Source organism: Neomonachus schauinslandi, chromosome 4 (assembly GCF_002201575.2).
Source record: "Neomonachus schauinslandi chromosome 4, ASM220157v2, whole genome shotgun sequence".
NCBI lineage: Eukaryota > Metazoa > Chordata > Mammalia > Carnivora > Phocidae > Neomonachus > Neomonachus schauinslandi.
In genome coordinates, this window is record NC_058406.1 from 138,124,344 (window position 1) to 138,152,335 (window position 27,992).

General features: G+C 37.8%; 1 pseudogene; it reads left to right on the forward strand.

Annotated features, from left to right (window-relative positions):
* Positions 1-16,136: 16,136 nt before the first annotated feature.
* Positions 16,137-21,683, forward strand: LOC110578847 (annotated as a pseudogene).
* Positions 21,684-27,992: the final 6,309 nt, after the last annotated feature.

Sequence of the window (27,992 nt, forward strand, 5' to 3'; positions counted from 1 at the left end):
TGGCCCTATTACTCTCTTCTTATCTTAACCGATGGGGTCCCCAGCCTCCCCACACACATTCAGAGTAGATACGTGCACTTTCTTGAGGAGCCTTATTTTTTCATCCATTCAGCATCTCCTATGTGCATCCCTATATACCAGCTTGCAAAATAAAATTTAAAAAAATTTTAAAAGACCATACTAGGGACACCTGGATGGCTCAGTCATTAAGCATCAGCCTTCGGCTCAGGTCATGATCCCACGGCCCTGGGATCGAGCCCCGCATCGGGCTCCCTGCTCAGCGGGAAGCCTGTTTCTCCCTCTCCCACTCGCCTGCTTGTGTTCCCTCTCCCTGTGTCTCTCTGTCAAATAAATGACTAAAATCTTAAAAAAATAAAAAAATTAAAAATAAAGACCGTACTAACAATTCCGCTTTAATAGACAGTGGGGTTATTACAATTTAAAATTTAATGTTTTGTCTCTATCACCTATATTAAACAAAAATAAAATCATGCAACATATTTTGTAACCCACTTTTCCAGTTATAATTATGTTATTTCCCCATATTATTAAATAATTTCAACAATATTTGAATGGCTATCTATTGTTTGCCGTTTATGTTGTCTGCAATCTTATTTGATATTCAAATATTTCTTTGTATTCATCCTTTTAGTTAAATTTTTTATAGCAACCATGATTTCTAAGGAGAAATTCCTAGAAAATAAAATCTGGGGTCAAAGCACATGAATACTTTTAAAGTTGTTAATATATCTTACCAACATTCCCTTTGAGAATTTTATTGATTTAGATTGTATTGCTTACTAAAATGTTTTCACATCTTTTATTTCTTAGATCTTATTTATCCAAATCTTTAGCTCAATCGTGGACTGGCATAGGCCATTTCATAGTTTATATCAAGCTTTACATAGAGAGTTCTCAGACTATAAGTAATAATTGTTCACTTTCCATTTTATTGATACTTAATACAAAAGTGTCTGAATGAGTTCCATTTGGCAGCTTACATGGTTTCATTATGGAAAACATCCATGCTCTTGAATATTTCTCGCTGCCTTCTTTATATTCTTTCTTTCTCTCTCTTTTTTTCTCTCTCTCTCTTTTTTTTTTTTCTGGAATAGTTTCAAACTATTTCAGACTGCACAGTAGGCCCTATGATTTGGAGAGTTAGTATTTCTGCTTTCAACAACTGGACAGCAACCATTAAGGTCTAGGTCATACAATTATTGAAAATTTTGCCAAAGCAGAAATTTGAATGGTGGCACTGTGAGTTTGGGTTGGGAATGAGTCATTTAGTTAATGCATCTGCATCTCTCTGCACATTTTATTTACTGGCAGACTCTTCTCTGGTATCTCTAGGGAAGCACTAATCCTTTTTTACTGTGACAAATAGGGTCCAGAAAAAAAAAAAATCACCTAATAGAGTTGGAACAGAAACAACAGACAAAACAATAGTTTTACTTATTTTTTTAAAGATTTTATTTATTTATTTATTTATTTATTTATTTATTTATTTATTTATTTATTTATTTATTAGAGGGAGAGAGAGAGAGGGAGAGAGAGAGCCCAAGCAGGGGAAGCTGCAGGCAGAGGGAGAAGCAGGCTCCCCACTGAGCAAGGAGCCCAATACGGGACTTGATCCCAGGACCCCACGATCATGATCTGAGCCAAAGGCAGACCCTTAACCAACTGAGCCACCCAGGCGTCCCAACAATGGAGTTTTAAAAGGTTATGGATAATTGTTGAAAAAGTAGAAGTCTTCGTTATATAAAATGGCAGAAACTCTAATTTGGTTGTGGATCTTATCTGAGCTATTTTTACATTTATCTCATGCTGAGTGGAGAAACCTGGGCAATTCTTGCCACTTTATCCAGCAAGGGCCTTGACAATATAGGGCATCAATATAGAGGTAAAATCTGAGAGAATTTAAAAATTATTAACCTATCTTTTAGGGATTTTCGCAGCACACACCTACCTCTTAAATAAAATGCAATTCAGGTTAAATCCAGGAAACTGCACAAACATTGCCATTGTACAAAATATTGCCATGAGTAAAAGTTGACGCTGAGAAATTGAATAAAAATTGAAGAGGGGAAGCAGCTTCAGCCAACTGTGTGCCTACTAAGGCTTAACCTCCTGAGTCAAGCAACTTCACAGAAGGGAAGGTCCACAGACCAGGAAAAAAATAGTCAGTGAAGATAAGCCTGTTTGTATTGGAAGAAAGTGCCTTCCTGACCAGGCAAGCATTTAATCCATGCGTGGCTCAGCAGTGATCATCATTCATCACCATTGATTCACTTTGCTGACTCAGAGAAGTTCAGAGTTAGGTTACTACAGCAATAATGTAATGTACTGTGGAGTTTATTTTAAGGCAGAATTAATTTTAACAGCTTTATAGATTACTTTAGTTCTGTATTTATAGAACCATTAAGGTTATGAAGGGGTCAGTCATATTTTCAGTTATACTTTACAGCATTTATAAAGGAAATTATATGTTATGTTGCTATGAGTGAATTAACAGATCCCGAAAGCTCTAAGGGTGTAGCATTCGAGAATCTATTCTACTCTGAAACACAAGTTATGAGCTCCCCCTCAACCTCAATTGCATCTATTGGTTTCTTTTAACACTCAACTGAATAATTCTCCCCAACACCTACTTTCTCATGGGAATCAACAAATTCTTAAAAACCTCAACATTTTTAAAAAGTAAAATGCTGATTAACCAAAGATAAAACCAAGCTTCTTTGTAAGTGCCTCTATTATATTTATTTTTCATACATCATTTCTACTGGCTTTAAGCACAGGCTGTGAACAGGCAGAGAAGATATGAATTACAGAAGCAAACCTAGAAAAAAAAAAATCCTAAAACTTCCTCTGTCCAACATATAAAGTTTAAGAATTATACTTGAAAGCATAGAAAGTTAAACCTGCTTATCCAAGAAGGTATAAAATTTTAAATGATGGCATCTTAAACTCATGTTTGAAATTGAGGTATTTTCTTAAGAATAATTACCTCTAAGACTATGGATTCTAGAAAAATCATAAAGATGCTGTCAAATATATTTCAGTAAGCACCAAATGAACCTCACTTGCAACCATAAATCATTAATCTTTAATCACCAGCCAATTTCTCAATAAGCTCATTGGCATGGAAATTCTAAGATACTCAAAGGATAGTTCTCGCCGATCTGGCATGCATGCTTGGCTTGTGTGTTTAATTACTGTTTATGCATCGGCAGGATCCAGACTTTTGTATGTAATAAATAGAATGCTGTCATAGTGTCCAGATGGTTTTAGATGCAAGGCCCAGGGAGCATGTTTGGAGATTATAGGACTGATTTACTCTCTGTTTGCACCAGTTCAATTGTAAAAATCATGCTAATAGTAGGCATATCAAGAATTCTGCACTACAGAAATAAATCTAGTGCTTTATTAGTTATTTTGAAAGACATTTAAACTTTACCATCATCATAAGAAAATTGAAGGAAGTTTTAAAGCAAAATTAATATCTTTGTTTAATATGATGTCTTATATTTGCAGGAGATAGGGAATACCTACCTAGGGTCCAATCACTACCCCCATAAAATGGGCTTTTAAATTAAATTAATATATAAACAGATGTTTTTTTTTTTTAATTTTTTATTGTTATGTTAATCCCCATACATTACATCATTAGTTTTAGATGTAGTGTTCCATGATTCATTGTTTGTGCATAACACCCAGTGCTCCATGCAGAACGTGCCCTCCTCAATACCCACCACCAGGCTAACCCATCCTCCCACCCCCCTCCCCTCTAGAACCCTCAGTTTGTTTTTCAGAGTCCATCATCTCTCATGGTTCATCTACCCCTCCGATATCCCCCCCTTCATTCTTCCCCTCCTGCTATCTTCTTCTTTTTTTTTTTTCCTTAACATATATTGCATTATTTGTTTCAGAGGTATAGATCTGAGATTCAACAGTCTTGCACAATTCACAGGGCTTACCAGAGCACATACTCTCCCCAGTGTCTATCACCCAGTCACCCCATCCCTCCCACCCCACCCCCCACTCCAGCAACCCTCAGTTTGTTTCCTGAGATTAAGAATTCCTCATATCAGTGAGTTCATATGATACATGTCTTTCTCTGTTTGACTTATTTCACTCAGCATAATACCATGTCGTTGCAAATGGCAAGATCTCATTCCTTTTGATGGCTGCATAATATTCCATTGTGTATATATACCACTTCTTCTTTATCCATTCATCTGTCGATGGACATCTTGGCTCTTTCCACAGTTTGGCTATTGTGGACATTGCTGCTATAAACATCGGGGTGCACGTACCCTTTCGGATCACTACTTTTGTATCTTTGGGTAAATACCCAGTAGTGCAATTGCTGGATCATATGGTAGCTCTATTTTCAACTTTTTGAGGAACCTCCATACTGTTTTCCAGAGTGGCTGCACCAGCTTGCATTCCCACCAAAAGTGTAGGAGGGTTCCCCTTTCTCGGCATCCCCGCCAACATCTGTCATTTCCTGACTTGTTACATTTTAGCCATTCTGACTGGTGTGAGGAAATATCTCACTGAGGTTTTGATTTGGATTTCCCTGATGCCGAGCGATATTGAGCTCTTCTTCATGTGTCTGTTGGCCATTTGGATGTCTTCTTTGGAAAAATGTCTGTTCATGTCTTCTGCCCGTTTCTTGATTGGATTCTTTGTTCTTTGGGTGTTGAGTTTGATAAGTTCTTTATAGATTTTGGATACTAGCCTTTTATCTGATATGTCATTTGCAAATATATTCTCCCATTCTGTCGGTTGTCTTTTGGTTTTGTTGACTGTTTCCTTTGCTTTGCAAAAGTTTTTATCTTGATGAAGTCCCAATACTTCATTTTTGCCCTTGCTTGCCTTGCCTTTGGCGATGTTTCTAGGAAGAAGTTGCTGTGGCTCAGGTCGAAGAGGTTGCTGCCTGTGTTCTCCTCTAGGATTTTGATGGACTCCTGTCTCACATTGAGGTCTTTCAACCATTTTGAGTCTATTTTTGTGTGTGGTGTAAGGAAATGGTCCAGTTTCATTCTTCTGCATGTGGCTGTCCAATTTTCCCAACACCATTTGTTGAAGAGACTGTCTTTTTTCCATTGGACATTCTTTCCTGCTTTGTCGAAGATGAGTTGACCACAGAGTTGAGGGTCCCTTTCTGGGCTCTCTATTCTGTTCCGTTGATCTATGTGTCTGTTTTTGTGCCAGTACCATACTGTCTTGATGATGACAGCTTTGTAATAGAGCTGGAAATCCGGAAAGCTTGTGATGCCACCAGCTTTGCTTTTCTTTTTCAACATTCCTCTGGCTATTCGGGGTCTTTTCTGGTTCCATACAAATTTTAGGATTATTTGTTCCACTTTTTGAAAAAAGTGGATGGTATTATGATGGGGATTGCATTAAATGTGTAGATTGCTCTAGGTAGCATTGACATTTTCACAATATTTGTTCTTCCAATCCATGAGCATGAAACGTTTTTCCATTTCTTTGTGTCTTCCTCAATTTCTTTCATGAGTATTTTATAGTTTTCTGAGTACAGATTCTTTGCCTCTTTGGTTAGATTTCTTCTTAGGTATTTTATGGTTTCGGGTGCAATTGTAAATGGGATCAACTCCTTAATTTCTCTTTCTTCTGTCTTGTTGTTGGTGTATAGGAATGCCACTGATTTCTGTGCATTGATTTTATATCCTGCCACTTTACTGAATTCCTGTATGAGTTCTAGCAGTTTTGGGGTGGAGTCTTTGGGGTTTCCACATAAAGTATCATATCATCTGCAAAGAGTGAGAGTTTGACTTCTTCTTTGCTGATTCGGATGCCTTTATTTCTTTTTGTTGTCTGATTGCTGTGGCTAGGACTTCTAATACTATGTTGAATAGCAGTGGTGATAGTGGACATCCCTGCCGCGTTCCTGACCTTAGGCAGTAAGCTCTCAGTTTTTTCCCCATAGAGAATGATATTCGCTGTAGGTTTTTCATAGATGGCTTTTATGATATTGAGGTATGTACCCTCTATCCCTACACTCTGAAGAGTTTTGATCAAGAAAGGACGATGTACTTTGTCAAATGCTTTTTCTGCATCTATTGAGAGGATCATATGATTCTTGTTCTTTCTTTTGTTAATGTATTGTATCACGTTGATTGATTTGCGGATGTTGAACCAACTTTGCAGCCCAGGGATAAATCCCACTTGGTCGTGGTGAATAATCCTTTTAATGTACTGTTGGATCCTATTGGCTAGTATTTTGGTGAGAATTTTTGCATCCATGTTCATCAAGGATATTGGTCTGTAATTCTCCTTTTTGATGGGGTCTTTGTCTGGTTTTGGGATCAAGGTAATGGTGGCTTCATAGAATGAGTTTGGAAGTTTTCCTTCCATTTCTATTTTTTGGAACAGTTTCAGAAGAATAGGTATTAATTCTTCTTTAAACATTTGGTAGAATTCCCGTGGGAAACCATTTCACCCTGGGCTTTTGTTTGATGGGAGATTTTTGATGACTGCTTCAATTTCCTTAGTGGTTATGGGTCTGTTCAGGTTTTCTATTTCTTCCTGGTTCAGTTTTGGTAGTTGATATATCTCTAGGAATGCATCACTTCTTCCAGGTTATCTAATTTGCTAGCATAGAGTTGCTCATAATATGTTCTTATAATTGTTTGTATTTCTTTGGTGTTGGTTGTGATCTGTCCTCTTTCATTCATGATTTTGTTGATTTGAGTCATTTCTCTTTTCTTTTTGATAAGTCTGGCCAGGGGTTTATCAATCTTGTTAATTCTTTCAAAGAACCAGCTCCTAGTTTCGTTGATCTGTTCTACTGTTCTTTTAGTTTCTATTTCATTGATTTCTGCTCTGAGCTTTACTATTTCTCTTCTCCTGCTGGGTTTAGGCTTTATTGGCTGTTCTTTCTCCAGATCCTTTAGGTGTAGGGTTGTTTCCATTAATTTCCTGGTTGTCCCATTCATTCTTTAGTAAGATGCTCTTTAGCCTCCATGTATTTGAGTTCTTTCCAACTTTCCTCTTGTGATTGAGTTCTAGTTTCAAAGCATTGTGGCCTGAAAATAGGCAGGGAATGATCCCAATCTTTTGGTACCGGTTGAGACCTGATTTATGACCTAGGATGTGATCAATTCTGGAGAATGTTCCATGGGCACTAGAGAAGAATGTGTATTCTGTTGCTTTGGGATGGAATGTTCTGAATATGTGTGTGAAGTCCATTTGGTCCAGTGTGTCATTTAAGTCTTTATTTCCTTGTTGATCTTTTGCTTAGATGATCTGTCCATTTCATTGAGGGGGTGTTAAAGTCCCCCACTATTATTGTATTGTTGTCAATGTGTTTCTTTGCTTTTGTTATTAATTGCCTTATATAATTGGCTGCTCCCATGTTAGGGGCATAGATATTTACAATTGTTAGATCTTCTTGTTGGATAGACCCTTTAAGTAGGATATAGTGTCCTTCCTCATCTCTTATTACAGTCTTTGGTTTAAAATCTAATTTGTCTGATATAAGGATTGCCACCCCAGCTTTCTTTTGGTGTCCATTAGCATGGTAAATGGTTTTCCATCCCCTCACTTTCAATCTGGGGGTGTCTTTGGGTCTAAAATGAGTCTCTTGCAGACAGCATATCAGTGGGTCTTGTTTTTTAATCCAATCTGATAGCCTGTGTCTTTTGATTGGGTCAATTAGCCCATTTACATTCAGGGTAACTATTGAAAGATATGAATTTAGTGCCATTGTATTGCCTGTAAGGTGACTATTACTGTATATTGTCTGTGTTCCTTTCTGGTCTATGTTGCTTTTAGGCTCTCTCTTTGCTTAGAGGACCCCTTTCAATATTTCTTGTAGAGCTGGTTTCATGTTTGCAAACTCTTTTAGTTTTTGTTTGTGCTGGAAGCTTTTTATCTCTCCTTCTATTTTCAATGACAGCCTACCTGGATATAGTATTCTTGGCTGCATATTTTTCTCATTTGGTTCTCTGAATATATCATGCCAGTCCTTTCTGGCCTGCCAGGTCTCTGTGGATAGGTCTGTTGCCAATCTAATGTTTCTACCATTGTAGGTTACATATCTCTTCTCCCGAGCTGCTTTCAGGATTTTCTCTTTGTCTCTGAGACTCGTAAGTTTTACTATTAGATGTCGGGGTGTTGGCCTATTTTTATTGATTTTGAGAGGGGTTCTCTGTGCTTCCTGGATTTTGATGCCTGTTTCCTTCCCCAAATTAGGGAAGTTCTCTGCTATAATTTGCTCCAATATACCTTCTGCCCCACTCTCTCTTTCTTCTTCTTCTGGGATCCCAATTATTCTAATGTTGTTTCGTCTTATGGTATCACTTACCTCTCGAATTCTGCCCTCATGAGCCAGTAGTTGTTTATCTCTCTTTTTCTCAGCTTCTTTATTTTCCATCATTTGGTCTTCTATCTCACTGATTCTCTCTTCTGCCTCATTTATCCTAGCAGTTAGTGCCCCCATTTTTTATTGCACCTCATTAGTAGCCTTTTTTATTCCGACTTGGTTAGATTTTAGTTCTTTTACTTCTCCAGAAAGGGTTTCTCTAATAACTTCCATGCTTTCTTCAAGCCCAGCTAGTATCTTTAAAGTGATGATTCTGAACTCTAGATCTGACATCGTACTAATGTCCGTATTGAGTAGGTCCCTGGCAGTCGGTACTACCTCTTGTTCTTTTTGCTGAGGTGATTTTTTCCACCTTGTCATTTTGTCCAGAGGAGAATAGATTAATGAGAGAACAAAATGCTAACAGGCTAACAACGTCCCCAGAAAATATACTCTAAACAAATCAGAAAAGACCTGAAGCCGGGGGAAAAGAAAGGGAAAGAGAGGAAAAAGAAAAAGAAAAAAAAAAAGATAAAGATAAAAACAAACAAAAACAAAACAAAACAAAAAAAATCAGAATATGATCAAATATGATCAGGCTGGTACATAGATCAGTGCCACACACTAGATTTTGGGTGTATTTTGGTCTGTTAGAAGAAAGTGCCTCCCAAAATTTTAAAGAAAGAAAAACTTATATATGTACAAAAATAAGGGTTGATATGATGAAGGGATGGAATATGACTGTAAAGATGAAAATTATAAAAATTTTTATAAAAGGAATTGATAAGAAGTTGTTTGAAAAAAGAAAGAAGATGATTTAAAAAAAAAAGCAAAAAAAAGGGAGAGAATGTGATCAGGAGGAGAGTAGAAAAAAACCATACACTAGAGATTTAGGGTATATTTTGATCTGTTAGAAGAAACTATCTCAAAATTTTAAAGAGAGAACAACTTATATATATATATGCCAAAAATACGGGTAACTACTATGAAGGGATAGAATATGACTCTAAAAATGAAAAATAAAAATGTTTTTTAAAAAAGGGATTGAAAAGATGTTGGTTGAAAAAGGGAAAAAGAAAAATTCAAAAAAAAAAAAGACAGTTAAAAAAAATTTAACTTTGAAAGACTAAAGAATCATGGTAAAAAAGCCATGGATTCTATGTGCATTATTCCCCTAGTGCTGGAGTTCTGCCGTTCTCATTGATGGGTAAACTTGGTCTTGGCTGGCTATTCTCGCTGATCTTTTGGGGGAGGGGCCTGTTGCCGTGGTTCCCAAATGTCTTTGCCGGAGGCGGAATTGCCCTGCCCTTCCGGTCAGGGCTAAGTAATCTGCTCTGGCTGCTCCCGGGAGCTTTTGTTCCCTGCAAGCTTTCCATACAGTTTGGAGGCCGAGAGTGAAAATGGTAGCCTCCCAATCTCCGCCCTGGAGGAGCCCAGAACTCAGGGCCCCACTCCTCAGTGAGCCCCCAGAGAAAAGCCGTCAGTCACTCCCGTCTCCCCAGTCTCCTGCCGCACTCCGTGCTCACCCGGCCTGTGACCGCGCGTTTCTATCTCTGGCACCCGACTCGGTGTGGAGTCCCCAAACCCAGCAGATCCCTGCGGTGCGCTCCCGCACCTCTTCTCCCAGGGGAGGAAGGGGAGTCTCCCCGGATCTGCCGCTTGTTGGGTCCCTGCTAGAGGAGCAGGGGCCCGACTGTGCCACGGATCACGGTTTATGGCCACCCCGAGCTGAGAGCCCACGCCTGGGCTCCGCCTCTGCAGCTGGCTTCCCTGCTCCGTTACCTGGGAGCTCTGTCACACTCAGGCACCCCCGGTCTTTCTGTGACTCCGAGGGTCCTGAGACCACACTGTCCAGCGAGGGTTCCACCCCCAGCTTAGCCACCGGAGTGACGTCCCTCAGCGGACCAGACTTTTAAAAGTTCCGATTTTGTGCTCCGCGGCTCTATCACTTGCCAGAAGCGGCCGTCGGAGGCCCCTCCCCCACCGTCTATCCTCCCAAATATCGCCTCGGATTCACTTCTCCGCATGTCCTACCTTCCAGAAAGTGGTCGCTTTTCTGATGAGAGAGTTGCTGCTCTTCTTTTCTTCGATCTCCTGGTGAGTTTGTAGGTGTTCAGAATGGTTTGATCCCTATCCAGCTGAATTCCTGAGACCAGACGAAATCCAGGTCTCCTACTCTGCCATCTTGCTCCGCCCCACATTGTATTTTTAAATCATAGTGACTATAAAGTAAAAGTGAATTAGACAAAATATTTACCTATTGATGATTATTTATTTTCCTCATATGAATTATTTTTTTTTTTTGGAAATTCAGAGCCAGATTGTTAAATTCATATTTGGCTGAAATATTAGAAAATGTTGAACATATGGATAATTCAAAAATCCTTCAATAACATTCTACCTGATTTGAATCATGAGCTTTGCAGCCACTTTAATGAAAAAGAGGGGGAAAAGAAATTTTAAAGATTTTACTTTTTTTAATCTTTTTTAAGATTTTATTTTTTGACAGAGAGACAACATGAGAGGGAACACAAGCAGGGGGAGTGGGAGAGGGAGAAACAGGCTTCCCGCGGAGCAGGGAGCCCGATGCGGGGCTCGATCCCAGGACCCTGGGATCATGACCTGAGCCAAAGGCAGACGTTTAAAGACTGAGCCACCCAGGTGCCCCAGAAATTTTAAAGATTTTAATCCTCTTTTATATGACTAGTTGAGGACTAAAGTTATAATAAACTGGAGAAAAAGAAGTTATCCTGTCTACAATTTCAAAATCTAGGAGAACATTTCTGTCTAGGAGTCTGGAATTGAACATGTATAGGTAAAACATTTATAAGAAAGAAAATTGTCCTAAAACTGGTCTTTGATAGAATTTGTGAATTGATATGATCTATCATCCCTTCTGGAAAATAATTAGAATTCCTGATAAAATGCTTGAGCAATTTTATACGAGATGATAATGATTTCAGAGTCACTTTGGAAAACCTCCCCACTTGAGAGAAGCCCAACCAGTCTTACAAAGAAACCATGATCTTTAACCAATATGCATTATGGGGGGGGTGAAAATAAGTTTAATAATGACTATCTAGGTAGTCTAATTTTCTCATAAAATGTCTTTACCAAGGGAGAAGCTTATGATTTGGCAGGTTTGAAATACAGTTTTCACAAGTGCTCTTAACTATTTGAGAGATTGCTTTAATACCCTAGTAGTATATCTAACATAAGGGCCAATCATGGATCAACTAACAGAGAAGTAACGTGTCTGCATAAGAAACAACAAAAACAAAACAGTGAAACAGACCCACACACATATGACCACTTGACATATGACAAAGGCAACCCTGAAATATATGGGCTAAAGCATGCTCTTTTCATTAACAATGTTGAATCAATTGTATACCAATATGGAAAACAATAAATCTTAATCCCTTCCCCACATCACACATAAAAGTCAATTCCCTATAACTAACAGTTCCACTTCTGGGCATATACTCATCATAAATGAGTTTATATATTTACCAAAATTATGAAAAAGAATGAACATTCTTTTCATTCTTTGTTATGGCCCCAAACAATAAACAACTCCAAGTCTATAACACAAGAAAAGACAAATTTAACAAACTCATATAATGATTAGCAACAAAAATGAGTAACTTGCAAATATAACATATTCAAATGAATTTCACAAATATAATGTTAAGCGTAGTCAATAAGGAGAACCTACTGGATGATTCAATTGTATGAAATTCAAAACCAAGCAAAACTAATCTACTATGCACTAGGGGGCTGGTAGTGACTGAAAGGGAACACAGGAATGGTTTTGTGGTGCTGACAATGTTCTGAAAATTTATTTAGATGCTGGTTAGAGGTGTGTTCATGTTGTAGAGCATCTTTGACTTTGTATGTGTAAAATACATATAGATGTGCATAAATTATGTGTGATTCCTATGTAAGTCATATATATGACTTACTTCACATATGACTTACTTCAATAAAAAATTTACTTTATAATGAGTGAACATTCCTGATTGTTTATATCTATATATCAGGATTTTGTGTATCTTAAATTAATCCTTGCCATCCAGGCATTTTTGCTGCCTACCTCGGGAACTTAATTTTGCCCAGCCTTAGGTCCCAACTCTCTCCCACTTCTTGTTCCCACAGAATCCCTATCATTCAGCCAGTTTTGTATAGCCCATTGTCTCCCATGCAATTCAAAATTGTGACTTTTCTTCAGTTAAGAGAATTGACTCACATGTTGTATCATAAAATAACTAAACATCTTCTCTAATGTCATATATAATTGAGAATGTATTCTGAACTTATATCTAACTTTTTATGATACTGTCAATGCCTAACAAAAGGCATATCAACAATTCTATTGACAGCATAGCTCTTACATGGAAGCAGCAAGGAAGTCCTTTTAAACTTGAACACACAACCACTCCATGTCCTGGAAAGGTGAAAAGCAGATAGGAGGAAGGTCGAGAGGGAGAGAGAGAACAATATCTCTTATTGCAGAGTGAGTTTCTGATTGAAGTAAATAAAGGAAACTGAAAATCTTGTTGATTTATACACGAAAGTAAGAGAATGGCTTCATTGATTAGTATGAGGTGAAATGTCAAAATAGAACATGTCAATGAAGGAATGAACCAGATTCCTGATCCCCATATAAATAATTCCTATAAATGCATTAGTATGTGGTATTATCCACACTTCATTCTCCTCTGCTAGTATTTTTAATAGGAGAGGATATGATGTAACCTCCTGGAAACTTTATTTGAGAGCAAACACTTCTGTTGGCATAGTATATCAGTAATTTATTCCTGGAGAAATTTGGAATAGAATTGCACATCTAAAATTTTAAGTAATTTTTTTTTAGCTTTGGCCATATTATTGTTTTGAATTTTTGAAATGCATAAATATCAAGCTGGTGCATTCTGTGAGACACATCGAATACTATTCATGGATATTTGCTGAATAAGGCAAGCATAAATATAGCCTGGGAAGATTCCAACAGATCAGGTCCTTCCATCTATATCTGGTTGCCTGGCTAGGCAGAACTTCTGTGAAGGTGCTAATGAAAAGTTGCCTGATGCTTGCTTATCTACCTGGATATCTGGAGATTGCATATCTGTTGTCACCTTTCAGCATATTTTCTATGTACTGTGAAGAAATGTTTGAAGAAGCATCTTAGTTATGATAATGCAAGGCAGGTATGCACCTATTGTTCTGAGGAAAAAATGTGATAACACTGGTTTTGTGTCCTCAGGGACTTTCCCTCCTGATAATCCTTTGAGATGCATTTCTGGAGAGGAAGGAAAACGTTTTGCATGGACTCCTGGGAGGAAAAAGATAAGACACCTCACTTTTCCCTTTGAAGTTCAAAGATTTTAGAACTGCTATGAAATGATTCTGACTATTCTCAGTCAAGAGGGCACAAGGACCCAATGGAGAACTCCTTATCATGGTACATTCATATTCGAAAAACTGTTTAGTAGTATCTCCTAAAGCTGGATATACATTCACCTCATGATTAACAATTCCATTCCTACTTTATATTCAAACAGATATTAGTTCATATGCTGACCTTAAGACTTGTGCTAAAATATTCATAGCAACACAATTCATAATATTCCTAGGTGTAAACCACACAAATGTCCATCGACAGCTTAAGAGGTAAATAAATGGGCTCTAGGGACATGATATAATAATAAACAGCAATAAGAATGAAAAAAATATGCAAAATATGGTTGAATCTCAGAAACAGAATACTGAGAGAATGAAGCTAGTGTGAAATAATACATACTATAAGGAGTCCTTGTATTTAAAGTTCAAAAGGGGGGTGCCAGGTTGGCTCAGTTGGCTAAGCGTCTGCCTTCAGCTCAGGTCATGATTCCAGGGACCTGCGATCAAGTCCCACATCTAGCTCCCTGCTCAGCAGGGGAGCCTGCTTCTCCCTCTCCCTCTGTCTGCCAATTCCCCTGCTTGTGTGTTCTCTCTCTCTCTCTCTATGTCAAATAAATAAAAATCTTAAAAAAATAAAAATAAAGAATAAAATAAAGTTCAAAAGGGGTTATAACTAATCTATGTGGTTAGAAGTTATTATAGTAACTCTTGAATAGGGTCATTGACTGGAAAGAGATACAATAGGGAGTTTTGGTGTGCTAGCAATGTTCTTTCTTAGTCCAAATGCTAGTTACATGGGAATATATAGTTATTAAATATTCATCAAGCTGTAGAGTTATGATATATGTCCTTTCCTCTATGTATGTTATACTTCAACTAAACATTTAAAAATATAAGTTGTGACATCTTTTCAAACTGGCAAATTGTTATGCCACTTTTATACATTATATGTTTAGATCTAAATTTGGTGAAATAGTATCATTTAAAGAACATAAATAAATGATATTAATAGAAAATATGCTTAAGGGCACCTGGGTGGCTCCATCGGTTAAGCGTCTGCCTTCAGCTCAGGTTATAATCTCAGGGTCCTGGGATCGAGCCCTGCGTTGGGCTCCCTGCTTCTCCCTCTCCCTCTGTCCCTCCCCACCCCCTCTTGCACTCTATCTCTTTCTCCCAAATAAATAAATAAAATCTTTAAAAAAAATTTAAAAAGAAAATATGTTTATATATTTCATATTGTTAATATTTGTATGTTAAATATATTTATAGAATTTATAAAATAAATATGTTTATTTATAATATATAGCCACTTTTTCCTTATGAACAACATTGTAATATACTTCTTAGTATACCATAATACTGAACTTGGTTCACTCATTTTTTTATAAGATTCAAAATTTACACTTAAAAGTTTGAAAGGGATATCTGATCATGAAAACAGAAATATGTCTTTAATTATAAATTCTCTTATCCCATCTTTTCCATCTACCTTGTTCAACATCAAAAAAAAAAGAGGGTGCCTGGGTGGCTCAGTCGCTAAGAGTCTGCCTTCAGCTCAGGTCATGATCCTAAGATCCTGGGATGGAGCCCCACACTGGGCTCCCTGCTCCACGGGAAGCCTGCTTCTCCCTCTCCCACTCCCCCTGCTTGTGTTCCCTCTCTCACTGTGTTTCTCTCTGTCAAATAAATAAATAAAATATTTTAAAAAAAAAGAAAATACAACTGTTTTATACTGTGGAACAATGACTCCGTGTGAGACAGGCATTGTCCAGAAGCTTTAGTACTGAGGGTGGCTGGAACAGAATGTCTGAATGAGCAGAGCCCCTGAAGAATTTGCAGAGAAAAAGTAAAGTATTATTATTAGAACTAAATCTCGGCAGCCTTGATTAGGTTTTCTATAATTAGCTAAACCCTGAGTTTAAAAGTCACTCCCAAATGAAAGATTGCTAAAGTACCAATAGTAAATAAGTTTCAGGTAGCATGAATTAGGGAAGCATATTTTACCCTTGGTGTTTAATATTTACATGCAAGAATAATATAGATAACCCTATGAAATAGGTATGTATTATTTTTCTCCTTTCATAAATAAAGAAACTAAGACAGAGTCGTTAAAACCATGCATAAGGTCAATAGAATGTGGGGGAGTCTGAATTTAAAACCAAGAATGTCTGATTTCAGAGCCCAGGCTCTTAATCGTCATTCAGTACTGCCCATGATACTATCAAAGGACCCCACAGAAAAGACACATGCGTTACAGACACTTTGAGCCTAAAAATATAATTTATCAGGTATCAAGGGGTTGCTAAAACTCAGGATAATGGAAGACTTTTGTGTATCTCAATATCACAGAGGGAAAAAATATGTTTTCTCTAAAAGTTCAGAGAAAGACAGAGACAACATGTGGCAAGTAAGCTTTTGAAAGTAGATATTTAAGGGGCGCCTGGGTGGCTCAGTCTTTAAGCGTCTGCCTTCAGCTCAGGTCATGATCCCAGGGTCCTGGGGTCAGGCTCCCTGCTGGGCGAGAAGCCTGCTTCTCCCTCTCCCACTCTCCCTGCCTGTGTTCCGTCTCTCGCTGTGTCTCTTTCTGCAAATAAAAAATGAGATCTTTAAAAAAAAAAAAAAGAAAGTAGATATTTAAGGAAGTCTGCCTGGAAAAGGGAACTGTGGTTCTAAGGTTGAATGACTTAAAGTCTTTAAAAAATCTTGAAACCTAAAAAAACAGTTATTCTTAAAGTTGAGAAAATGAAAAAATACAAAATTATAGTTAAGTAAATCCCACAAAATAAACTGGTTCCCAGATGCTGTACACTTTTTATTTTTAAGATTTATTTATTTATTTTAGCTTGAGTAGGAGGGGCAGAGGGGGAGGGAGGGAAAAACTCAAGCAGAGTCTGGGAGCCACACCGCAGGACTTGATCTTGAGATCATGACCTGAGCGGAAACCAAGAGTCAGAAGTTTAACTGACTCCGCCCCCAGGTGCCCTCCAGATGCTGTACATTTTGTTTTTGGTTTTTTTTCAAATATTCACTAAAATGTTTTTTAGAAAGGTATTTATTTATTCTTTTTAAATTTTATTTTATTATGTTATGTTAATCCCCATGCATTACATCATTAGTTTTTGATGTAGTGTTCCATGATTCATTGTTTTCGTATAACACCCAGGGCTCCATGCAGAACGTGCCCTCTTTAATACCCATCACCAGGCTAACCCATCCTCCCACGCCCCTCCCCTCTAGAACCCTCAGTTTGTTTCTCAGAGTCCATAGTCTCTCATGGTTCGTCTCCCCCTCCGATTTCCGGGGGTGGATGCTGAACGCTTTGTAATTGGTATCTGTGCTGTAGGGTTTTTCCTCTGGCTATAATGGCTTTAATTTGTAGTGCTGCCACCATCCTTTTGACTTGTCTAAACTCATTCATCAGTTAGTGTGCATTAAACTCTGCAAGGTAGCAAGATTTAGACTGTGCAATGAGGCTTAAAATATATATATATATATATAAATTATATCATATTATATAAAGTTTCCTATGCTCAAGATGCTCAGTCTGTAAAATGAAATCCATTTGAAATTAATATTTTTAGTACAGTGAATTCACTTTTATTTTAATATTACAGAGAAAGATGGCATCACCCACTTCCCTTCTCAGAAATAACTTAAAACTGATTGGAAGAACAAGGATGAAAAACCCAAATACCATCTTCTATGAAATTAAGAGATATCTACATTCCTGGACTACAATAGCAATCAAGGTCAAAAAGAAATGTCACGGGGCGCCTGGGTGGCTCAGTTGGTTGGACAACTGCCTTCGGCTCAGGTCATGATCCTGGAGTCCCGGGATCGAGTCCCGCATCGGGCTCTCTGCTCGGCAAGGGGTCTGCTTCTCCCTCTGACCCTCTTCCCTCTCGTGCTCTCTGTCTCTCATTCTCTCTCTCTCAAATAAATAAATAAAATCTTAAAAAAAAAAAAAAGAAATGTCACAAGACATTAAGAGAGGATGCCCATTGCTGTTGACATCAGACAATGCAGTAAAGCAACTTGCTCGGAAGAAAGTGGCACACACCTAATGCCAAATAACCCCTTGTTTAGAACAATAAAAATCACTTGACAGACAAGCTAGATTTTCAGAGAAAGGTCTATAAGTGAGGCATGGTGAAGACTACCCTATGGCCTCCAAGCTCTGTTGCATGGGGAGGATTGAAGCCTAAAAGATTTTTCCCTCTCTCTATCCCTTTCTCTCTCTCTCTTACACACACACACTCACACACACACACACACACAATATGTGTCACAGACAATTCTCACCAGCTAGAAATTCAACTTTATCCCCTTCTCAATATAAACATCTCCGTCCAAGAAGAACTCATCTTACAGAAAGGTAAATAATCACAAAGAAAACAAAGGGAATGTAAGATGTCCCAATGACAAAAGGAAAAAGAAAACAGGAAAGGCAGATGGCACATAAAAAACATCAGCCAGAAAAAATCTCTTCACACAGTAAATAAAAACTAAGCCCATAATATAGTCATTAAAATAGAAACTAATACAAAAAATAAATCTATAAACCAAAAGACCAAAGCAGAGATAGAAGAATTTGGAGATAATATGGCAAGACAAGAGATATAAATAAACCATAAGCCAGTAGAACTCAGGAGAGATGGAATTCAAAAAAATCAAGCTAACCGGGTATGACAAATACTATAAACCACCTGACATTGGCTAGGAAGACAGGGCAAGTCTTCAAAGAAGAGAAAAAAGTTAATATAGACCTTAAAGGACAAATGGAATTGAGGTCAATCAGAGGAAGAAAAGAAGTCCAGTCTAATATAACATGAACAAAGGCATGAGTATATTTTCTGGGACCTAAACATGGCTTTCTATACATGAAGAACAGGATATGAGGGAGAGAAAAAGGATGAATGGGACTAGAATTGCAGATAAATACTAGTTTTTGGAGACTGTTTTATGCTAAGCTAATAAATGTAACTTCATATTATTAGCAAAAAGGACCTACCAGTGGCTTCAATCAGAAGATTAATATGATCCTTTATATTTTAGAAAGATCGCTCTGCCAACAGCGAGGGAGTAGGATAGATTAGGATGAATACAGGAGGCAGACAAAGAAGTGAGAATAATGGTAATTCCTTTCTGTAATCTAGATAAAATATAATGACATAATTACAGATAATGGCTGTAGAAAAATGTGAGAAAAAATAAGAAATATTTAATGGGAAATATCTACAAAATAGCTTGGCCAATTGAATATAGCAGATAAGGGAAAGAAAACCTGAAGAATGATTCCAAGTGTATGAATTACTTGACTGGTTGAATGGCATCCCAGCAATCAATACAGAAACACTGTAGGATATACAGGATAGGTGGAGAGAAGTGAGAGGCAGAGATAATGAGTTACGTCTAAGTGAGTATATTATAATAAATCAAATAATCCAAATAATTATTGGACTTTAATAAAAAATGCTGCAGTACCAGAAACTGAATTCCAAAAGGTATTGACAAATTTTGACTGCTGTAAAAACAAGAAAATCATCCCTGTTTTCACATCAGATTTCATAATTTTATTTTATTTTTTTAATTTTTTATTGTTATGTTAATCACCATACATTACATCATTAGTTTTTGATGTAGTGTTCCATGATTCATTGTGCATAACACCCAGTGCTCCATGCAGAACGCGCCCTCTTTAATACCCATCACCAGGCTAACCCATCCCCCCACTCCCCTCCCCTCTAGAACCCTCAGTTTGTTTTTCAGAGTCCATCATTTCTCATGGTTCGTCTCCCCCTCTGATTTCCCCCCCTTCATTCAGATTTCATAATTTTAATATAGCATGGGGTTTATTTTTAGATATTTACTTATTTATTTATTTATTTGACAGAAAGAGACACAGCAAGAGAGGGAACACAAGCAGGGGGAGTGGGAGAGGGAGAAGCAGGCTCCCCACCAAGCAGGGAGCCCGATGCGGGGCTCAATCCCAGGACCCCAGGATCATGACCTGAGCCGAAGGTAGATGCTTAACGACTGAGCCACCCAGGCACCCCAATCTAGCATAGTTTTTAATGTCTTAAAGTATTAAAAATCATCATAAACTGTGTATATCTCAGCATCACTAAAAGCTCAGAGAAGAATTTACACAGAAATTATATAATTTATATTCAATTATATATAAATAAAATTATGTAATTTTATATTTCAATAAAATTGAAAGGCAGTCTTAAAGGAAGTCAACCTAAACTACTGAAATCATGTTATAGACTTGGTTAGGAAACATAAGTACTCTCTACTTAAGAAAAATCTTACCTGTTTTTTTCTTTCTATAGCAATGTGTTCTGTGTTACTTTATAATATCAACAGTGCCAGATAATAACAAATACTGTTCTACTTATTTCAATCTTTTCATTTAACTTTTACTTTTATGTTGCCTAATAAGCTGGATGTCAACCAGATTTTCTGTTGTATTATAGAAATTTAAGGATACCTGCAACATCATTTAACAAAATCCTGTGAAATTCACCAAGTAAAGCAAGCAAGGTTTCAACACTGAAAAAAAAGAAGTAGGACATTCTAATGGCAAGGTACCATTGTGATGCTCTCCATTAAATTGTACCATATTTATTTATTCATCTTTAATGTCTGTGACTACTACATAATGAATGAAGCACTATGCCTTTTCTTAGTTTGAGCCTTTCTTTAAATGCCCTTCTTGGAATTTTGTTCATTTTGTCTTTTGGTATGTGTGATTTGGTCATATTCAATTTCAGCTCTATTTGGCTATTTTTAATTCTGATGAGCTTCCTTCCTATGCAGTTAAGTTACACATAACTTCTATTTAGATAAATGTCAATACAGTTCTTACATTTAAGAACCCTACTGAGGGGCAGGAAGGCCACAATCCAAAGGAACCAGAGCAGTTGAGAAAACTGCTAATTGGTGGCTTGAGCTTTGAAACTACAGATGATAGTTTAAGAGAACATTCTGAAAAATGGGGCACACTTACAGATTGTGTGGTGATGAAAGACCCCCCCAAACAAAACGTTCCAGGGGTTTTGGTTTTGTGACTTACTCTTGTGTTGAAGAGGTGGTTGAAGCAATGTGTGCCCAACCATACAAGGTTGAGGGGCATGTAGTGGAACCAAAGAGCTGTTTCTAGAAAGGGTTCTGTAAAGCCTGATGCCCATCTAACAGTGAAGAAAATTTTCATTGGTGGTATTAAAGAAAACACAGAAGAATTTAATTTGAGAGACTACTTTGAAAAGCATGGCAAGATTGAAACCATAGAAGTTATGGAAGACAGGCAGAGTGGAAAAAAGAGAGGATTTGCTTTTGTAATTTTTAATGATCATGATACAGTCGATAAAACTGTTGTTCGGAAATACTACAGTATTAATGGGCATAATTGCGAAGTGAAAAAAGGCCCTTTCTGAACAAGAAATGTATCGGTTGGATCACAAAGAGGCCGTGGAGGTGGATCTGGCAACCTTATGGGCCGTGGAGGAGACTTTGGAGGTGGTGGAAACTTCGGTGGAAGACGAGGCTATGGTGGTGAAAGTGGTGGCAGCAGAGGTAGTTAGGGAGGAGGTGATGGTGGATATAAGGGATTTGGAGGTGATGGTGGCAACCATGGTGGTGGTCCTGGTTATAGCAGTAGAGGAGGCGATGGTGGTGGAGGACCAGGATATGGAAACCAAGGAGGCAGATATGGCGGTGGTGGTGGAGGATATGATGGTCACAATGATGGAGAAAATTTTGGAGATGGTAACTATGGTGGTGGCAGGAACTATAATGATTGTGGAAATTATAGTGGACAACAGCAATCAAATTTTGGACCCATGAAGGGGGGCTGTTTTGGTAGAAGAAGCTCGGGCAGTCCCTACAGTGGTGGTTATGGATCTGGTGGTGAAGAGGTGGATATGGTAGCAAAAGGTTCTAACAATTTTTCGGAAGAAAAGGGCTACAGTTCTTAACAGGAGAGAGAGCGAGGAGTTGTCAGGAAAGCTGCAGGTTACTTTGAGACAGTCTTCCCAAATGCGTTAGGGGAACTGTAAAAATCTGCCAGAGAAAGAACGATGGTCCATAGTCAGGGAAGGTAGTGGAACTCCTTCTTGTTCCGGACTGTCGTAACCACAGTTTACAGAAAGTGCAGCTACTGATTACTGTGCTGTGCTGTCAGTGACATGTACATTCCTGAGGTCTTTTATCTGTTGTAGCTTTGTCTTTTTCATTTTCATTACATGGGGTTTATTGCCCTGTCAATTGTGGCAGTGGTACCAGGAATTAAAAAATTAAGGAATTTTTAACTTAAAAAAAAAAAGAGAGAGAAAAGGTAAGACAGATGAAGAAAAAATAAGCCAATTTATTATTGACAAAGCTGGTAACAGGTTATGTGACTCCTATCTTCAGATTAAAACCTTTATTTTCCTCAGCTTTTGTATATCCCAAGCTCTCAGTACCATTTTATTCTGCCACTGCTTTTTCTCAAGTGGTGGGAGTACAGGCATTGCTTTATTTCCAACCTGTTCCTCCATGGCCTTCGTCAACTCCCAGCACACCATGATTTTGCTGAGGCCTGGACATTCTTGCTTACGGTCAATGCAAGCAAGATTAAAACAACCCCTTGATTGTGGTCAAAGCTTCCATAAGCTGAAATGATACAGAGAAGTCAAAAATCACATGGGATCAAAGCCCAAAAAGTGTTGGTCCAGGCCTTACCAGTTAAAAGCTAGTTATTATACTACAGTAAAATCCAGCTGTAATGCACAATATAAGCTGCTACAAATTGCCAGAATTTGACCCTATGTACCCAGCCCAACAAAAACTTAATATTCAAGTTACCATTTTGTTTCCTAAATTTCACTCTTGTTTATTGTTCAAGATTTCAGCCCAGTGCAGCAGATGTTAGGGTTTTGAGGAGGTCAATGTATAACACTCCTCTTTTCCTCACTTGAGTTCTAAACCAAAGAAGAAAGAAACGTAAGACAAATTCAGATTATTACTAGGAATGTCATACATATGCAGGCAAGTAGCCTTCTTAATACAGATACCCAGAGTTAGAAAAATTTACCCCCTGACTAAAAACAAGAATTCCTGCCCCTCAAAGGTCCTTCCAGCTGGACTAAGAATCAAATTGACATGAGACAGATTAATAGGAGAAAGTCAAATTCAATAGATGTACCTATGGGGAATCCACACCGACATGGAAATTCCAAAGACAGTCAGGCAAAATTAGACATATATGCCATTCTGAAATAAGAAGAAGGAAAGAGGGGTCTGGGATTTCAGAGGAAAGGAGCACATTTCATAGGGCGAAAAGAAGAACAGATGTTTGGTAATTAAGTGTTTGCCCTATGATACAGATAATAGCCCTTATTCTGCCAAAGACCCCCAATTTAGATTCTTCTGTGTGGTTAAGGGAGAGAAAAAAGTTTCTCTTGAGCCCATAGGGTCTCAAATGCCTTCGGCTCAAAATAATCCACATGCCAAAGTAGCATATTCTGGGGAAACTGTCCTGAACCCCTTCACCACCATCAAGAGCTGAACTGAACGGGAGAAGGCCAGATTGCCAGGTGTCAGAGTGGTCCATCAAGATATGTCAAAACGAAAGTAACAGCCAGTCCTTGAGTTACGTACTACAACAGTCTAAGTAGGAGGCTCCCAGGAGGCAGTGCAGGCTCCCACAGGGTTCTATTCTTCCCTATGGAACCGTGTTAGATGGATCAGCACATATGCAAGGATCCTTTCACTGACAAGGGGGCCCAAGACATTTTGAGGACTCAAGGACCAGACGGGAAGAGAAGGGGGAGGCCTAAGAGTGGAAAATAACTGAATACTGAGGCAGAGTGGGAAAAAAAAAATGTCTGGTGTAGGGAGGGCAGCTCTCCTCCATGAAGCCTGCCAGGTTAAGTCCTTATAATTGCTTATGGTCAGACCTGAAACATCACACATCAAAGTGGTCCACCCCCTTCATCTGGGGGCATGCCTTTGTAAAACTTAAAGTATGGAAGCTAAAATAAAATAAATAAAATAAAATAAAATAAAAAGTATGGAAGCTCAGAACACAAAGTGTGTTTCTCACAGGTAAGAGGGAAGACATAAAGACACTATGCAGGCATTCCATTATTCTGTCAGACTTCACAACAAGTCCCTCCTCAACCCCCTATGCAAATACAAGAACAAAAATAGGCCAGTAGTTGAACAGTAGTGGAGCTCCCTAGATTTTTCTTTACTTTCCATATGTGGGAGCAAATTTATTCCAATCTTTTGGTCGGTGATATTTTATGATTAAATAACATCAATCAATATATAAATAAGATGCTCACAGACATCCATAATTACACAACTTTTTTTTAATTACACAACTTTTGAACAAAACATCATATTTTTTCTAGATTTGTAGTTCTTTTCTTTCTCCTCATAATTTTGATATCAGGTAACGTCAATTCAGTTAATTAAAGTCAGAGGAGAATTCTGGAAAGAGAACAAACATATAGAGCAACTAGGATAGTCAAACAAAAAGACATGGACAGGGAAAAAAATTGACAATGTACCCACATGATTACCAAAATGCAAGAAGGTATGAGGGGGCAGATGGACCCTGATACCTGATGTTTGCATGACAATAGGAGAAGCAAGGAAAGGGGCATCTCGTAAAACTTGAGAACTACCAAATAACCAACAGGGCCTTACATGAAAGGTCAACAAATCATTTTGAGAATAGCAGCAAAACTAGGATGGTGTACGATTGAGTGAGAACAGGGTATCTATGATAAGGCCCAAAGATGTAGAGCATTCTACATCCTATGAACTCTGGGAACTAGTCTAATCTCTTTTCCATGACAATAATCTATGCTCAGGAGAAATGTCTATGACTAAAACTCAAAATGGAAACAATAGAGGCAAAAGAAAAAGGAGGCAGAATACATCGAAGGAGAGAATCAATTAGGAATTCTCATGACATAAATTGCTATATTCTTCAACTCTTCATAAAAACAACAAATGAGAGAAATTTAGATGCAAGTTAGAAATGCTATCTTAAACTTTAATGAAATCAATTTCATAAACACAAATACAACAAAAGTGACTCCCATCCAAAATTATTTTAAGAAGGAAAGATACACTAAGAGACAAAATAAATAACATCCATAAAGACAATGAAGGCAAATTGGAAGAAATGACCACAAAACATCAGTACATCAAAATAGATAAAAAGACAAAGGAAAAGTCATCTAAAATATGAAAGCTCTCTCTCTCTCTCAAATAAATAAATCTTTTTTTTTTTTTTAAATGGGGTGCCTGGATGGTTCATTTGGTTGAGCATCCAACTTTTGGTTTTCACTCAGGTCATGATCTCAGGGTCATGAGATCGAGCCCTGTATGGGGCTTGCTTTCAGTGGGGAGTCTGCTTGAGGTTCTCTCCTCTCTCTCTGCCCCTCCCCCCACTTGCATCCTCTCTATCTCTCTCTCTAAAATAAATAAGTAAATCTTTAGAAAAACAAAATAAAATAAAATAAAAATATGAAAGAACAGTGTAACTAAGAAATGGGCTGACAGAATCAGGGAAGAATTAGAAATTTAAAAAAAGCAATTGTGTCTGAAATAAAGAATGAGGAGCAAATAACTAGGGAGTATCTTAAGGGAAATAGAAGATTTTTTTAAAAAATAGAAACATTTTATAAATCAAAAGAAATGAAAAAAGAAATGATAAAGACTTTATATGTAGTCAAGATTACTGTCAAGTATACAGTTTGCAGAAAATCTGTCATCAGCATGCAAGGTCTCAGGTAATGTTTCTCTGATGAGTCTTAACTCAAAATTTGCTAAATAATGACCTTCAGACAACCAAAATGACTGCAAAGACCTTGACATAGGACTGGTGGTAAAGATTAGAGATTAGTGATTTACCTATAGAATCAAAATCAATGGAGGACATAAAGAAGAGAGTACAGAATGTGCTGGCTGCCTGTTCTGACACTGGGTATACTACAACGGTGAATAAACAGGACAATGGGTAGAGCATTTGCAAAAAAACTCTTTTTTAAACTAAATTGGTGCTAATGTTTGTATTATTATTCTAAAGATGCTGTGTGTGTAATGTAGGATAAAATCAACAATTCTAATTTTATCATCCCTAGTATCCTTGAATTCAGGATGCTCAATGTGGGGGAGAGGAGATATGCATATAAAAAGGAAAGGTTAAGTTATACTGAATATGAGTAGAAATTTCATGTAAAAATCAGATATTTTATTTTTAAAATATATATCTATATCTTCTCCATGCATGTCTATATTTATATAGAGAGATAATAGATGATAGATAGATAGATGATAGATAGATAGATGGTAGATAGATAGATAGATAGATAGATAGATAGATAGATAGATAGATAGATGATAGAATACACATACATATTTTCTAGTGCTGTTTATTGGAAAATTATAGAAACAATTATCAACCTATTAGGAATGGCAATCCTTTGTCCAAACTCTGATCTCTCTATCCATCTCCCACTAAAAGGAATGAGGGCTACTTGGATAATTGGATAATTTCAGGTCTCAGACAGGAAATGTACAATATACTATTTTCCTATAAGATGACCAGAGAAAGGGGGAGCCTCGGTGCCTTAGTCATTAAGTGTCTGCCTTCGGCTCAGGTCATGATCCCAGGGTCCTGGGATCGAACCCCACATCGGGCTCCCTGCTCAGCAGGAAACCTGCTTCTCCCTCTCCCACTCCCCCTACTTCTGTTCCCTCTCTCGTTGTGTCTCTCTCTGTCAAATAAATAAATAAAATCTTTAAAAGAAAAAAAAGATGACTAGAGAAGTTTCTAATAACAAGACATTTGATCAGAGATATAATTGATGAGGGAGAGAATAAATTGGGTTTCTGAGAAAGAACCTTTTTTTTAAGATTTTATTTATTTATTTGACAGAGAGAGAGTACAAGCAGGGGGAGCAGCAGAGGCAGAAGGAGAATCAGACTCTCTGCTGAGCAAGGAGCCTAATATGGGGCTCAATCCCAGGACCCTGGGATCATGACCTGAGCTGAAGGCAGTCGCTTAACCAACTGAGCCACCCAGGCTCCCCAGAAAGAACATTCTTGACAGAGGAAACAGCAAGTGCAAAGTCCATAGGTGGAATTGTGTTTGCTATGTTGAGAAAAAGTAAGGAGGTCTTCCTGGCTGCATCTTTGAAAGTGAGGGCAAGTGTACCAGGCAATGGACAGATCGCTTAGAGGTGGGCCAGAACAAAAGGGTTTTGCAGACCATTTCTAACAGTTTGGTTTTTCCCTGAGAGAAATAGTTCACAGAGTTATTCTGAGCAGAGAATTAACATGATCTGACTTCTGTTTTAAAAGGATCACTTTGGTGGGGCGCATGGGTGGTGCAGTCTGTTAAGTGTCCAACTCTTTGTTTCAGCTCAGGTCATGATCTCAGGTTCGTGAGACTGAGTCCTGCGTCGGGCTCCACAATCAGCAGGGAATCTGCTTGACATTCTCTTTCTCCCTCTTTCTCTTCCTCTGCCCCTTCCCCCTACCCTCTAAAATAAATAAATAAATCTTTAAAAAAATACATAAAAGGATCACTTTGGCTGCTACATTATATTAGATTATTAGGGGAAGAGTGAAAGCAAAAGCAGGGAGACCAGGTGAGAGTCTGCTGCAGTAATCTGGGCAAGACTTGGTGGACGCTTGGACATGCATAAGCACAAAAGTGATGAGGAGAAATGGTAGGATTCTGAATATCTCTTGAATGTACAGTCAGTGGGGTTTTGTGATAGATGGAGGGTATGAAAGAAGGAGAAAATTCAAGACTCCCTGAGGTCCAGGACCTGAGCAAGTATAAAAATGAAGATGTCAATTCCTGAGATGATGAAGACTTTGAGAGGTGCCCATCATCAGGGGACAAATCAAATGTTAAAGTTTGCATAATTGTTCATCATTATTATTAAAATATATTCATTTAAAAATATTTATTTTTTCCTACTATTGTATTTCATTAAAAATTGTAGTCAATCTTTGCAAATGCATCTTTAATGTCACGGGCTTTGTCAAAAATAAGGGCAATTTTTAGAGCCATCTAACACATTTTTAAGGATACATCATCTTCACTTCTATCTGTGTTGTGAAAAAGAGCACCTTTTCAAGTTAGGACTGATACTGCCCCTGGAGATTTGATCCTATGCGTATAACATTAAGACCATTTTTTTTTAAAAGTTTGTCTTAGAAGTGTGAATATGTGATCTCA